Raw genomic sequence first — 17104 nt, forward strand, 5'->3', positions numbered from 1 at the left:
ATTCTTGAGCTTTGTTCTGGGTTACAGTTTAAGCTAGAAGGAAACAGTTTGATCCTTTTGAGTCTTGCTTTTAAGATTTATTAGGTGGGACAAGAACCATGTTTAGTCTTTGGCTAACTATTCCCCACTGCTGAGGCTAAACCCTTCTGAACAATCTATTCAATGTCCTGGGCATGTTGAGGTTTTCCAGTCTGGTTATGGGAGCAGAAATTATACCCAGTCCTGTGTGAGTGCTCATACTGTTCCCTCTAATCCTTTTTGGTGATTGTTTTCCCTTTCCTCTGAGAGTTTCCTCCCATTCATGCACTGAGGAAAACTCTGCTACATAGTCAGGGGAACACTATAGATCTCTGGGTTTACCTCTCTTCTGTGGTACTCTGTCCTGTGAACTCTAGCCAGCTTGGTCTCCCTGGATTCTCAACTCCATCTACCCAAGTCAGGGAGTCTTCTAGGCTCCTCCTGTATTCCCTTCTTCACACCACAGCCTGGAAAGGCTCTAAAAGTAATAAACTAGGGCAAACATAAGACTTATCTAATTTGTTTTCTAACTTTCAAGGATAACTGTCATATGTTGCCTAATGACTGGTGTCCTGAAACCATATATTTCATACATTTCCCCCCAATTTTTTGGTAGTTTAAGATGGAAGGGTAAATCTGATCCCTGTTACTCAATCTTGGCTGGAAGTATAAATCCATCCAAATTTTGAATATCAGACAGACTTCAATAATTTTCCATCTTGGGGGAAGGATTTGAAGTGGAGCTTTGAGAATATCAAAATAAGAGAGATTTAGAGGTGGCAATCTCATTGGAAGAAGGGACTTCAAGCAGTATTTGCATAATACTTTACAGAATATTGAAAAAAAATCCACATTATATAAAAATATGTGGGGGATTATGGGGGATGGGCTAACCCTGCTCTTGGTTGATTAGGGTCTCTCTCTCTTTTTAACCAAGAAAGCTCTTGGGGTTCTTATGCAAATCTGTCCTCAATCTTCACAGCAGGTTCAAACACCATATCTGAAAATTTTTACCCACACAGAATTAAAATTCTACCTACCCCCTCTCAATAACCCATGGGAAGGAGAATGCCTAGTAGAATATGGGAAGCACAGCAAGTCCTTCTGCTCTGGAGCTTTGCATAGTCTGGCTGTTGCCTTGCAGACCTAGGATAGCATACAAAACGAAACACTATGCTGGGTAGCGCAGGAGCTCCTCTCCCCACACGAGTTCTTGCAAAGACTGCTGTTTCTGGTACTTCTAAAGCAGACATTACATTTTTCAAGAACCTACACTCACCCACATGGAAATAAATTCATCTTTTTAATTTAAAAATAATCTCACAAAAATAGCTTTAGATGCTGAAAGAAATACGAAAGTGTCTGACATGGAAGTGACTATAATTCATTTTCTAACTTTCTAACTTTTTTAATCTAGTAGGGATATAAGTCATGTATTTATCAAAAGTAGCACTGGAAGGAGAAGTAAATAGGTATATAACAAAATAAAGTACCAAACAAATAAGTGGCAGAGAAAATAATAATTTTCAGTGCAGAGGGATAGATAGTCACTAGCTGGAATGGCTTAACCAGGCCTCATGGAAGAAACGGGACTTGTGCTGTGCTTGATAGAATTTTGACGAAGAGATTTTGAATTTCTTCTCTTACAAGATTCATTATGGCTCATTTCCATATAACTTTCATTTCACAGAATCACCTTCAGAGGTCAAGGAAAGTTTCAAGAAAGGGAAGGTAGCAAAATTATAAAATTCATCATCTCTCACAGTAAAAACTCTAAAACATTACATTCTAGACACAGGTGAATTTCAACTGCTCCTGAGCTTTCCAGCTGTGATAGTGTCATAAAACTGCTTCTAAACTCTTATTTCACCAATGTGGCAAGTGACATCGTTCATAAGCAGGTGCCTGATTATTGCATACTTAATAGTGTGAGGAATCACCCATTATTCTGATTCACCTGATTCAGTGAATACGACTAATGGACAAGAGACAAAGCTGTTTCAATACTGCTGTGTGTGTAAGATTGGTATCATTTTTCTGCTCCCTGTAGAAGTATCGTATAGATTGGATGCTAAGAAATCTGCTGAATGTGGAACTGCTTGGCAGTGAAGCAGAGAGAGTATGCTGTTTCTCCCCCTACCCCCCAGAATACAGAAGAGCAATAGTGTTCTGCATCATATATCAAGAGAAATAGTAAGTAGAGCTAGTGAAAGGAAGACTCATGGAATTGGGCAATTGAAGACAAACCTACAAAGAAGGAAAGTACAATGCTGTGGGCCCTCCTTCAGAGCAAGGATAAATTAAAGAAAGATACATGCAGCCAGAGAGGGGTTAGTAGTACAGCGTGGTCATTACAATTAGAACATAGTAGATGAGCCCTCCATTGCATGGCTTAAAAGTGAAAGCAAATGGCATTATTTCATCTTTTCTTATGGCAGAGTAGTATTCCATTGTGTATATATACCACATCTTCTTTATCCACTCATCTATCGAAGGACACGCTGGTTGTTTCCATGTCTTGGGACCATAAATAAAGCTACCATGAACATTGGAGCACATACAGTGCCATTTGCGACAAAATGGATATATTGAGATTATTATGCTAAGTGAAATAAGTCACACAGAACAAGTGAAGAATCATATGATTTCACTGATATGTGGTATATAAAACTGAAAGAAACAAAGGAACAAGACAAACAAAGAAACAAAATCTCATAGACACAGACAATAGTTTAGTGGTTACCAGAGGGTAAGGGGGCAGGTGGTGGTAGATGCGGGTAAAAGGGGTCAAATATATGGTGATGGAAGGAGAACTGACTCTGGGTGGTGAATACATAATGTGATATATAGATGATGTATTACAGAACTGTACACCTGAAACCTATGTAATTTTACTAATCATTATCACCCCAATAAACTTTAATTTTAAAAAATAAGTGAAAGTAAAACAGTCCCTTAGATTATGAGACTGTTTACTGACTTGACTAGATTATGTCATTCAAAATATGAAGCATAATTTTTAAATATCTTAAGTAAAGTTTGGCATTTTATTTCATAAAATTATAGTCACCATTATAATTAATCTTCGCAGTGAGATTTCAGGAAGTTCTTTATTTCATTTCCCACTTCCTACAACATCTGACTTTTAATGTCAAATTGAACTTTTTCTCATAATGCTATGAACTTATATAAATTTTCAGGTACTATAAGTGCATGAATAGAGGATTCAAAAATAGTTTTCTAACTCTAATGCTGAATTATTGTTTTTTATTATTCCAATACCAATTAAAAATTTTAAACCATCTCTACATGAAGAACAAGTAATAATTAAATCCAGGAATTCCATCTTAATTTACTTTCCTTTTAGAAATAACTACCAGTACATAAATGAAATAACATTACTGCACTAGTCACATTAGAAGTGGAATTATATACATTGTATTATGAATACTGAGATGGACACACATCTCAGGGTATGTTCATCAGGCAGGGTGACTACAGATTAAAGCACATGAGAGTCAGATAACATGTAACTAATATTGTGTAAGTCATTGCATATAATAGTCATGCTTGAGTTTTACATCGTCAAAAGAAAGTGATTAATGAAAAGCACCAAGGGATTTTAATCACTATTTCAAAGTGAAGCCAAATCCTTAAACTCAAAAATGTTTTTAAAAACTTCATGTTCACTGCTCATTCATGTACTACCAATTTTATTGATTGCCTTCTATATTCCAGACACTGTGACAGAGAAAAAAATGATTAAATATCACAAAGTATCTAATCTTATAGTTAATAAACATTGATTTTCATTAGAAATAGTAGAAAGAGACTTGGACTAGGTGTCTAAATGTTGCTCTGCCTTCACCTGGCTTAGTGACCTTTGGAAGGTTACTTAGCCTCACACTGAGTGTTAGTTTCCTTATCTGTAAATTAGATTATATCTAAATTGCTTTGAAACTTTAAATTTCCATGTTCTTATGAAAGATAAATTTATTTTTATTTTTAAATCAGTGAAGGTATAGGCAAATATGGTTGAATAAAATTTTAGGATGAATTAGAAAAATTGGTTAGGCTATGTTACTAAAGAAACGATGCTCATAATTCCCATTTTGGCCTAAGCTCTAAAACAGACTCATACCAAGTCCTACTGACCAACCTTGCAGAAAATGCTGATTCAAGGTTAGGGCTGGGGTGTGATAGATAAGTGACAGCTCAACAAAAAGCACAAGCCCTACTAATGATAGTGTCATAGTTTCACCACTATAGATCAAAGGTCAATACAGAGATTCATTGATTGAGGTTGATTTTCTATTGCCTAAATGAATAGAATCTCTCCAGGAACTTGGAGAAAGTCAGAAGACGGAAGTAGAATCAGGCCCTTTTGTTGGTAGCCTGAAGAGGCACTGACCGTTTGAAAATGGTGACAAAGAGAAGCTCAGGAACTGGGAGAAAGCACTTTCTCTATTCATAGGTGGACAGTGTGCTCCCTACCACCTTAGCAGCAGATCCTGTAGATGTTTTTAGGAGCAAACAAAGCACAGCTACTGTATATTACTCAAAGTCAAGTTTTGTTCAGATCCCTAAAAAGAGATATTTATTCTGTGCCTACTGTGTACCCAGTACACTTCTAGGCAATAAGGACACAAGAAAAAGTTTGTGTTCAGTGGAGCTTACATTCTAGCTGGGGAGATGGATAATATGTATTAATGAACAACTAACTGAAATAACTTCAGGTGGAGAGAAGGCTGTGAAAACCATGAAGAAGTGTAATGGGGTAGAAAGTGCTAAGGAGGAGAGAGAATGCAGTAATGATGAAGCTAAGGTAGTCATCGAGGTCCTTTCTGAGGAAGTGACATTTGGGATGAGGCATGAATGGTGGTAAAGAGGCAGCCTTGCAAAGATGGGGACATATGTCTTAATAGTCCAGGTCAAGGAACAGAAAGAAAGCTCAAGAAGATGGGGCCTAGGAATAAAAAGAAAGGACATTTTGTAGCTACTCGCAGGCCACAGAAAAGTTTCAAATGTTGTTTGAATTACATTGGGGAGCCATTGAGAGTTTTAAGCAAGGAAGTAATATTATTCATGTGTTTTGTTTTGTTTTTAATTACAATGGCTGCTGTGTATATTGTACTGTTTGGGAATGAAAAATAAACTGTTTGGCAATGAAAAATAAAAGAAAAATAAACTTCGCATTGAACCATTTCACACAGCTTTTCTTTAATAAAAAAATAATATCAGATTTTAAAATGTGATACGCTTAATCTTCGTGCGTATCTGAATGTCAGATGTCTTCAATAAAGGCCTAACAAGGTGTATTTGTTTTTGGACTGTTCTATAATCCATTTTGTAGAAACAATCTCCAAGGGAAAAAAGTGATGTTTAATAATGACTGAAAGAGGGCTTCGGCATGGGTGGGTGGATGGGGAGTGGGAAAGAAGATTGGAGGGGAATAGATAACACGTGGAATGGAAGTCTCAGCACAGTAGGAGGTCAGCAATAAAAAACATGATCTATGAAAAAGTACAGGGCCGGCCGAGTGGCGCATTGATTAAGAGCTGGATTGGGACGCCAGAGGGCCCTGGTTTGGATCCCACATATGAGGACCAGTGACACTGCCCTCTACAGCTAAGATGCTGAACAACAGCTCAACCTGGAGCTGGGCTGCCGTGAGTCTCCGGCGACGGCGTAGGCTGCAGCCCCTGCTGCAGTTGGTTGCCATGGGCTACCGTGTGTAGCCAGCAGCCAGCATGAGCGGGCAGCAGCCGCTGTGAGCAGCCGTCCAGAAGCCGGCGACCGATCTGCCTCGCCCAGGAAGAGCGCAATGATGGTGCCAACTTGTGCCAGTGAAGCAACGTCCTCCACAACTAGACTGAAGAACAAGAGGACAGCAACTTGTCTGTTCCCCTTCCCCCAATTCCCCAGTGCTGTTCCCATCCCGCAATTCCCCAATAAAAATCTTAAAAGAAAAAAGAAACAGTACAAACAAGAAGGAACCCAGATAAATAATTAAACATCCTAATATGGAATGATGACAGGAAATGGATTTGGATTTTTTAGAGACAGCATAACATCTTTTCTTGGTTTATTTAACTTAATAGGTCAAGATAGGGAAAGGAATGGTTATTAAAGTACATGGAAATAACAGATACTAAGAAAGATCTAGATTTTTCATGAGGAACTTGACCCAGTATAACATTATGTACATGTGTGTTATTTTTCACTAAATACTAAAGTAACATATCTTCCAGTAAATACACAACACAAAACAAAATAAGAACAACACAAAAGTAGAAAAGTATTTTCCCATAACCCTATATATTACCTATATAGTAACAAAGGAAACCACTGTTTTTAACATTTTGGTTTATGTTTTTGCAGTCTTTTTTCTATGCACATTTTTACAATAGGAGTTTTATATTGTACATATCATTTTGTTGTCTGCTTTTATCACATAATATACATATATATATATATGTTACATTATGCACATTTTCTTTTTCTACAATACGCCTATATTGGTTAGTAGTTAAAAGAGTAAATACAGTATCATAATAAAATTGATTAATATTTTAGAGAGAAAATCTGGTAAAATGCTATTCTATAAACTTAGTTAAATTTTTGAATTTACAAGTAAAAGTGGGAATGAGTTTTTCATTCAGCTTAAGTGCTATCTGATCATCATTTAATCCCCTCATTCTAGGTGAATAATATCTTCTATGAATCTCAGGAGAAAATTTGGATTACTAATGAAATTTGGGCATTTACTGAATAGATGTGATGGTTTAGTTATCCAATGGAGGAAGAGAAAGGAAAAATGTCTGACCTGTAGAACTACATTTAGAGAACAAGAAGAGAAGATGTTGAGAACACAGAACAGGGCAAAAAGAAGCAAAGCAATGTGGTGAAGCTAAGGGAGAGGAGAGTCGAGGGCAAGGAATGATTCATTCTTTTTTTCTCTCTGTGCTTTTATTTATATTCATTCAGTCTTTGTTCTCTAAACATTTATTAAACACCTCCTCTGCCAAGTATTGTGAAAATTGCTAGAGACAGAAATATGGTGGTGAGAATTGTAGTGTACAGGAGGACTGGGTGAGGGGGCTATGGAGGTGGAAAGAAAAATATAGAAATTATAGCGTTTTGCACAATTAGTGATCAAAGCTATAGGTGGATCACAGCACCAAACCAAGAACTTAAAGTAATCAAAGACGGGATTAGGAGATTACTAAATAAGGCATATAATGAAACCAAATATTTAATATTTATTTTTGCCATGTAGATATAACCTAAAGCAGGGTCTCTCAGCCTCAGCACCACTAACATTTGGACTAGACAGTGCACGAGGACCTGTCCTGTGCACTGTAGGGTGTTTAGCGCATCCCAGACCTCTACCCACTAGATACCAATAGCAAGCACCTCCCCTTCTGCTCTCTGAGTCTTGATAAAGATGTTGGCAAAGATTGCTGGATGTGCCCTGAGGAGAGGGCAAAATTGTCCCTGATTGACAACTATAGGCTTGAAGTAAACATTCAGCAATTAAATAAAATTAATATGTATGTTAAATAGTGTCAGTTAAAGTCATGCTTTTAACTTAATGAATAGAATTTATCTTGCTCACATACGTATCCATTGGTGGTGTGGAGTTAAGAGAAGGGATATAATCATATAAACCAGACTTGTGCCATCATATGACTCTTGCATCTTCAATATGTGGCTTTCCAGATTTCCCAGGGTGTCAACATCTAGCTAGCAGGCAAAGGAAGAGAGCATAGGATCACATAGGTGGTTTTTATGCACCAGGTCTGAAGAGAATATATCACTTCTTTTCACATTCCATTAGCCAAAATGGAGTCGTATTTCCAATGCAAAGTAGGCTGAAAAATGTTGCCCGCTGTTGAGTCCAAGAGGAAAAGGAAACATGCTTCATGAGCAATTAACCAGTCACTGCCAGTAAGCCAACAGCTACTTTGGATCTCAAATAAACTTTGTCCTTAATTATCAGATTTCTATGTCTACATGAGTCAAATTGATAAAATTGTTAGATGAATCTCCACATATCTTATTGCCATGCACAGGCACTATTGCTTTAGAGACAGCAGTATTGAGTTTCAGTTGCAAAATAAAAGCAAAAAAATGAATAAGGGATTCTGTGCTGAAGGACACACACTCATTATGCAGACAACTTTATAAGCAGTTGGGGGAAAATTGACAATGCTGGCCTTCAGAGATGCAGAACAGAATGCTAAGTGTTGTAGTTGAAATCACAGATTAGTCCGGAATTTATTGCCTCCAGAGAGTGACTTGTTATTATTTGTCTTGTTGATGACAGCCATTCTAACTGGTGTGAGATGATATCTCATTGTGGTTTTATTTGCATTTCTCTGATGATTAGTGATGTTGAGCATCTTTTCATATGTCTATTGGCCATCTGTTTGTCCTCTTTGGAGAAATGTCTATTCAGGTCCTCAGCCCATTTATTAATTGAATTGTTTGTTTTTTGTTGTTGTTGAGTTGTATGAGCTCCTCATATATTTTGGATATTAGCCCCTTATCGGAGGCATTGTTTACAAAAATCTTTTCCCATTCCGTTGGTTTCCTCTTTATTTTGTCAATGATTTCTTTTGCTGTGCAGAAACTTTTTAGTATGGCATAGTCCCATTCATTTATTTTAACTTTTACTTCCCTTGCCTTTGAGGTCAAATTCATAAAATCCTCTTTGAACCCAAGGTCCATAAGTTTAGTAACTATGCTTTCTTCTATGCAGTTTATTGTTTCAGGTCTTATATTTAGGTCTTTGATCCATTTTGAGGGAATTTTGATACATGATGACAGATAGCAGTCTAGTTCCATTATTTTGCACATGCTTTCCAGTTCTCACAGCACCATTTATTAAACAGGATGCTTTTCTCCATTGTATGTTTTTGGCTCCTTTCTCAAAAATTATCTGTCCATATTTATATGGGTTTATTTCTGTTTATTTCAGTTCTATTCCATTGGTCTTCATGTCTGTTTTTCTGCCAATACCATACTGTTTTGATTATTGTTGCTCTGTAATACAAGCTGAAGTCAGGGAGTGTGATACCTCCAGCATTATTATTTTTCTTAGGATTGCTTTGGCTATTTGGGGTCTTTTGTGGTTCCATACAAATCTGATGATTTTTTTGTTCTATTTCTTTAAAAAATGTCATTGGGATTTTGATGGGGATTGCGTCAAGTGTTGGAGAGGCTGAAATGTGGAGGTTCCTCAAAAAATTAAGAATAGAATTGCCATATGACCGAGCAATCCCTCTCCTGGGTATCTACCCCCAAAACCTGAAAACATTTATCTGTAAAGATATATGCACTCCGATGTTTATTGCAGCTTTATTTACAGTAGTCAAGACATGGAAACAACCAAAGTGTTGTTCGATAGATGATTGGATAAAGAAAATGTGGTATATCTACACAATAGAATACTATTCTGCTATAAGAAAAGATGAAATAGTGCCATTTGCAACAACATGGATGGATCTTGACATTATTATGCTAAGCAAAAATAAGTCAGACAAAAACAGTTGAGAACCACGTGCTTTCACTGATATGTGGGATATAAAACTGAAAACAACAAAGGAACAAGACAAACAAATAAAGAAACAAAAACTCATAAACACAATAGTTTAGTGGTTACCAGAGGTTGGGGGAGGGAGGTGGTAGATGAGGGTAAAGGGATCAAATATATGGTGATGGAAAGAGAACTGACTCAGGGTGCTGAACACACAATGTGATATATAGATGATGTATTACAGAATTGTACACCTGAAACCTATGTAAATTTACTAACCACTGTCACCTGAATAAACTTTAATTAAAAAAAAAAGAAAAGGAAGTGACTTGGCTGACTCTTTTGATGTGGATGTGGCTGCAGTTACTTCATCTCTATAATGTTGTCGTTGAGATACACGAAACATCAACCATCAAGAAAATGAAATAACCTTCATTAAAATAATCTGAAATGACAACTCATTCAGCTTCTCAAGTCTATGACTTATTTGAAAAATAAAATAACAATCACAGTTTGTAAAGATAATTAGTGAATCACACTTCCCATTCTTATTATTTTTTTTTAAGATTTTTATTGGGGAATTGGGGGGATGGGAACAGCACTGGGGGAATTGGGGGAAGGGGAACAGACAAGTTGCTGTCCTTTTGTTCTTCAGTCTAGTTGTGGAGGATGTTGCTTCACTGGCCCAAGTTGGCACCATCATTGCGCTCTTCCCGGGTGAGGCAGATCAGTCGCTGACTTCTGGACGGCCGCTCACTGCGGCTGCTGGCCGCTCACACTGGCTGCTGGCTACACACGGTAGCCCATGGCAACCCACTGCCACAGGGGCTGCAGCCTACGCCATCGCCGGCGACTCACGGCAGCCCAGCTCCAGGTTGAGCTGTTGTTCAGCATCTTAGCTGTGGAGGGCAGTGTCACTGGCCCTCATATGTGGGATCCAAACCAGGGCCCTCTGGCATCCCAAGCCAGTTCTTAACCATCGCACCACTCAGCCGGCCCCCCATTCTTCTTTTTTTTTGTTCTTTAACTATTTGAACATTTGTCATCATTTAACTAATAAGCTAGGCAATACTTACACTGTTTAGATTGTAAGACCAATTTCTGAATGCCCCAAGCTAATAGGAGCACCCTCTAGCACTGGAGGGCAAAAAATAATGCAATGGCCACCCAAACTCAGAGCACGTTGGAGAGGGGGATCTCCCAGTGTACTGAAAGGACTGGCAACCAGATAAACAAGTAGGTCTTATATTTGGATCTTAAAAACAATATTATAAATGTGATTTGTTGCCTAGGCTAAATGTAAAGACCTGTGTAGTTCATAAGGTAACTAAAATACAAAATTATTAATGGAGAAGTCTGGACTAGCCTGTAAATAGTGCTAAATTCCTTCTATTAAATTTGGAGGCAGTGAGATATGATTAAATAGCAACTGGGGCTCATAATAACTAACTCATATCATTGCTGGATGCATTAAAAAGACAACAAATGAAAGACATCTGGTGCCAAGTATGACCATGAAAGTTGGTTCTGTTTCATTCCATTTTCTTCCCTTCTCCTTCCACATGAATGTAATTACCTTTACTTACATTTGTTTCTATGGTATGCTGAAGTGCAAATACAATAACCTTTTGGAAAACAAAATAGGGAGTTGCTGTACCTAAGCCATTCCTAGAAGCAATGTGGGACCTGAGGTAAATCATTTTGCATGTATGCCCCTCACAGTACAACAATTCTGTTCAGGAAAAATCAAGTTAAATATTCAGAGCAGCTATGATGGGAAATAAGCATTAGTATATAGATCATGTTTCTGAATAGATTTTATACATGTGTGAAGAGAGAGGGCATTTTGCCTTGGGTATATATCCTTAGGCCCCTATAAACAGCATTTTCCTTCTACTTATGACCTTCTTCAGAGTCACTGCACTATACCAACAAAATCAATCCTAAACTGAGGGGTGGCCAGCCTAGGGCAGACAAGGCTAACTGACCAGCAAAGACATGGCAGAGTTGTTGCTACCTGTGTGTCCCAGGCCCTTTGCTTTTAAGAGGAGTAATGTGACTAGTTCTGACCAATGAGTTTGAGTTAAAATAATGTGTATGACTTCCAGGCCAAGGTGATTAAAAACCCACTCTGGGTTCCTCATGTTCTCTTCTCTTTCTGTGCCAACCTTGGAACCATATATTGAAGAGGGCAGCACCACAAGCTGGAAGGAGCCTAAATCCCTGAGTCACTGCTTGGAGGAGAGCTGTCTAGGAGAGTTTTTTAGCAAAAATATTCACTTTGGGTGTGGTCTGAATGACAAATAAATAATGTAGCACAGATATATTGCTACAGCTTGTTTGGGCTGTTAGAATACTCTTACTGATATACAGCATAATTGGGCAGATTGAGACTGGTCTGAAGATAAATGATAAATGAATGATATCATGTGTAAATATTTACAGGACGATGGAGAAGAATTAATCATTCTTGCGTGCCTGGAGCAGTGAAGGTTTACTTGAGATAAGTGTAAGCTATGTCCTGAAAATGATTAAAAAGAGAAGAGAAAGGGGCTGGCCGAGTGGCTCAGTTGGTTAAGAGTTGGCTTGGGAGCGCGAGCTCTGAGCAGCAGGGCCGCCAGTTCGGTTCCCACATGGGCCAGTGACGCTGCGCCCTCTACACCTAAGATTGTGAACAACAGCTCGACCTGAAGCTGGGCTGCTGTGAGTGGCCGGCAATGGTGTAGGCTGCAGTGGGCTGCCCCGAACTATCGTGAGTGGCCCACAGCCAGAGGGAGCAGCTGTCCAATGGCTGGGGACCAACTGCCTCAGCTGTGAAGAGCGCAATGATCATAATACCAAGATAGGCCAGTGAAGCGGTGTCCTCCACAACTAGACTGAAGAACAAAAGAACAGCAACTTGTCTGTTCCCCTTTCCAGATTCCCCAACGCTGTTCCCCTCCCCCAATTCCCTGTTAAAAATCTTAAAAAAAAAAAAAAAGAGAAGAGGAAGAGAGACTTGGGCAGGGACATCAACACAAGCAAATGCATTGTGATAACACTCTGTGATGTATGTTTGCAAGAGAACCAGTGGACAAGTTTGGCTTGGGGGTAAATTTGAAGAATGATTTTGAGAGGTTAGGAACCTTCTGGAGAGAACGAAAGTGAGGATTCCAAGACATGCCATGAAGTTGATTCCATCGGTGAATGGGGCTCACCTAAGATTTTTACATATTGTTTTGGCAATAGGAAAGATAATTTTAGATAGAATTGAGGAGACAGGTAAGGTGCAGGGGAGGATAGGACACAAAATGGAGAACAATAGGAAGCACAAACTCTCTGCTGTTCTCAGGTCTGTCCTCGTCTCCACAGATAGTATACATTCAGTCCAGGCTTGTGTTCCTTGATATATTCAGCAGTCTGTTGTCTACCCAATGGCCTTTTCTCCCTTCTTTTTTGCTGCTATATATCCTGACTTTGTTAGTGGCAGTAATACGTACTGTTCCAGAGATGAACTGGAGTTGTTTCAAGTCAGTCATTTCTATCACATTCCTCTCTACCAGGTGAAGCTACAGAAGGACTATGTGAGTCAGGCCTGCTGAACAAAATGTCAGGGAAGCCTGCTGATGGCATGTGGGAAATTCTTTTCTTCACTGATAAAAGAAATCTTAAGGAAAAAATTTTTACTCTTCCTCCCATCCTTCACTTCTTTCTTTTGAAAGTGATTGTCATAGATGGAGCTGTGACAATCAGCTTGAGACCACACAATAAATATGGTGGAATAGATAGATGGGCATATATTAATTTCTCGATGACATTATTGAGACTACCAAACCATGAGGACACTCACTACCTCAAGATTTGTTGTTATGGGAGATAATTAGATAATAGATTAAGTCTGAGTTAGCTAAGTTTTCTTTACTTGAAACTAAAAGCATCTCTGACACATAAACTCCAAAATAAATTAATTCTAAAAGGTATTTAAAACTTTCATATGCTCCAACCTATGATAGGCTGCACCTGATGATTTCACACATGGAGATATGTCTGAATCCTGAGTATTGAGATGTTAAGCAATTAAGCTAAGACGTTTGCAATATATGTATACTCATATAACTATCTTAGGCCCAAATAAAATAGATATTAGATAAACCAAGAATAAAAAGGTCACCTGAAAGCCCTTTAAAAGCTAATGGAAATTAAGGCATAAAACAACAGTGTCTAAATGAATAAGTCAGGGCCAGCCGAGTGGCACGGTGGTTAAGAGCTGGTTTGGGATGCCAGAGGCCCCCGCTTTGGATCCCACATATGAGGTCCAGTGACACTGCCCTCTACAGCTAAGATGCTGAACAACAGCTCAAACTGGAGTTGGGCTGACGTGAGTCGCCGGCGACGGTGTAGGCTTCAGCCACTGCTGCAGTGGGTTGTCACGGCCTACCGTGTGTAGCCAGCAGCCAGCGTGAGCAGCCATCCAGAAGCTGGCGACTTATCTGCCTCGCCCGGGAAGAGCACAATGATGGTACCAATTTGGGCCAGTGAAGCAACGTCCTCCACAACTAGACTGAAGAACAAAAGGACAGCAACTTGTCTGTTCCCCTTCCCCCAATTCCCCAGTGCTGTTCCAATTCCCCAATAAAAATCTTTAAAAAAAAATAAAAAAAATAAATGAATAAGTCAAATAATTCACCAGATTATCATCAATGACAAGAGTAGAAATAAATGAGCCAAGCATTCAGAAGATAGAAGGAAATTACTATATCCACAAGAAACAGTATTATTTTGCTTGAGATTTGTAACATCATTGACAAAAAAAGCATCTGAAATTCAAGTTTTCAAATCAAAGTGAATGTATATTTTCCCCAGGCTTACATTTAATAAGTGATTCAAATAAATTCAGTTGGGAATCATAACATTTATACAGAAATATATACATTCAGTTCACTAAAGAAATAATTTGTCAGCCCTATTAACAAATATCCCATGGTGCAGGCAATTGGAAAATAAGTGCATAAAAATCTTTTAAAGCCTTGAGTAAAATCTATATATGTCCTGAACAATAAAACTAGTGTTCTGAAGTGCATATTAGAAAATCAGAAGTGAATGAAAGAAAAGAGTACACTATTGTGCAAAAAGCTAATATTCTATCTTATTCCAACCTTCCTTCTACTTGAGAAACTCTTCTATTCTGAGACTGTTTTCATTTGTGTGTTTTGTTTGTTTGTTTGTTTGTTTAAAGATTTTTATTGGGGAATTTGGGGATGAGAACAGTGCTGGGGAATTGGGGAAAGGGGAACAGACAAGTTGCTGTCCTTTTGTTCTTCAGTCTAGTTGTGGAGGACGTTGCTTCACTGGCACAAGTTGGCACCATCATTGCACTCTTCCAGGGAGAGGCAGATCAGTTGCTGGCTTCTGGATGGCTGCTCACGCTGGCTGCTGCTACATACGGTAGCCCATGGCAACCCACTGCAGCAGGGGCTGCAGCCTATGCCATTGCCAGCGACTCATGGCAGCCCAGCTCCAGGTTGAGCTGTTGTTCAGCATCTTAGCTGTAGAGCGCAGTGTCACTGGCCCTCATATGTGGGATCCAAACCAGGGCCCTCTGGCATCCCAAACCAGCTCTTAACCAACGCACCACTCGGCCAGCCTCATTTGTGTTTTTATTTATTGCTTTTCCATCAGTCAAAATACCTGGCACAATATGGTTCTCAATAAATGTTTGCTGAATGAATACCTAAAGACTACTGTATTGGTTTTCTGTGGCTGCTGTAAGAAATTACCACAAGCTTCATGGTTTAATGTAACAGAAATTTATTCTTTCCCTTTCTGAAAGCTATAAGTCCAAAATCAGTATCACTGAGCCAAAATCAAGAGCTACATTTTGTTCAAAAGCTGTAGAGAAGAATCTGTTTCTTGCCTCTTCCATCTTCTGGTGGCTGCCAGCATTCCTTGGTTTGTGGCAGCATCATTCCAATCTTTAAGATGGCCATCTTCAAATCTCTCTCTGCTCTGTTTTCACATTGCCTGGGTGTCTTTGTGTAAAAATCTCTCTCTGCTTTCCTTTGATAATGACACATGAGACTGTGTTTAGGAACCACTCTGATACCAGATAATTCTAAGATACTTTCCCCATCTTGAGATTTTTAATTTAATCACATCTGAAAAGGCTTTTTTGGTTTTTTTTTACCATGTAAGGTAACATTTACAGGTTCTAGACAATAAGATGTAGATATCTTTGAGCGGGGGAGTGGGAGAGGGAGGGGAGAGTGGTCAATTTTCACTTTAAGATAAAAGCATACTAAAAAGTGACAAATGAAAAACAGAAGAGATATCCAAGAAATGAATGAACCAACAGGACAAATAACATTCTTATTACTCATATGGATTACTTTGATCATCTTAATGTAGTTAATGTCTTCTAAAGAAAACAAAAATTAGACAACTTTATTTGTTAAAATTAATGTGGTGATAAAGAAAATTTAAAACCAAACAGCCAGTGCTAATAAATAAAAATTGGAAAATTACAGGCCTTTCCTCTGGAAGAAATAATATCACTTAAAGTGAAGAATGAAAGATTGGAGTTACTGTGGAAACATGATCCAAAATCATCATTGCTAGTATAATTCACTTGGACTCATTATGGGATAGAAGAACATTGGATGAGATATTTTCCCCACACCAACATTATTTTTACAGACTTCTGCAGAGAGGAGAGAAGAGAAAAAAGAAAATATTGCCAAGAATTTTGACACTACAAAGGCTAAAAAAATTTGTTGTGTGAATTAAGCATTTTTAGGAAATTTTATAACTCAGAATATAGAGCTATTATTTAGTACACTGAGAAAATTTATAAAGATAATTTTGAAATTCTTAGAACTATGGCAATCTAGGCTATATTACCACTATTATTTTTTCTCCTGCTGTTTCTCTATCCTGCCACTGTCTCCCAATGTATTATTGCACGTTAGAGAACCCAATAGAAAACCAGTTTAAAATTATAGGAATAAGTCCTTTGATTTTATTTTCTTTGTTTTTCTGAATATTTTTAAAACCTATACATACTAAGAGCAAAGCAGATGTTTACATTCATGCATGTAAGAGTATTTACTAACATTTCCTGTGCAGTATATATTTGTTGAAAAGTACATATTAAGCTTCCAGTCAAGATGGTAGAGTAAGTAAAAGCTGTGCTCTCCTTCCATGACCACATCAAAATTGCAACTAAATTACAGAACAAAATCATTGAAAACCACCTACAAAAGAATACCTAGAACTAAGGACATAAAGAAAACTAGCTGAACAAAATTTCTATAGCTACAAATATAAAGAAGCCACATTGAGACTGGTAGGAGATGCAGAGACAGGAGCAGATAGGTCCCACACTTACAGTGTGGCAGTTAAGAAGCAAGAGGGATTCTTAGCTAACAAGGTCCCCCCTGAGGATTGAGGGGTCCCAGTTCCACACCGGGCTCCCCAGCCCATGTCTCCTGTGACAGGAAGACGAGTCCCCATAGCACCTGGCTGTGAAAACCAAAAGGGATTGCATCCAAGTAAGACTAGGTGCTGCAG

The sequence above is a fragment of the Hipposideros armiger genome, unplaced genomic scaffold (assembly GCF_001890085.2).
Source record: "Hipposideros armiger isolate ML-2016 unplaced genomic scaffold, ASM189008v1 scaffold_26, whole genome shotgun sequence".
In the NCBI taxonomy this organism is placed as follows: Eukaryota; Metazoa; Chordata; class Mammalia; order Chiroptera; family Hipposideridae; genus Hipposideros; species Hipposideros armiger.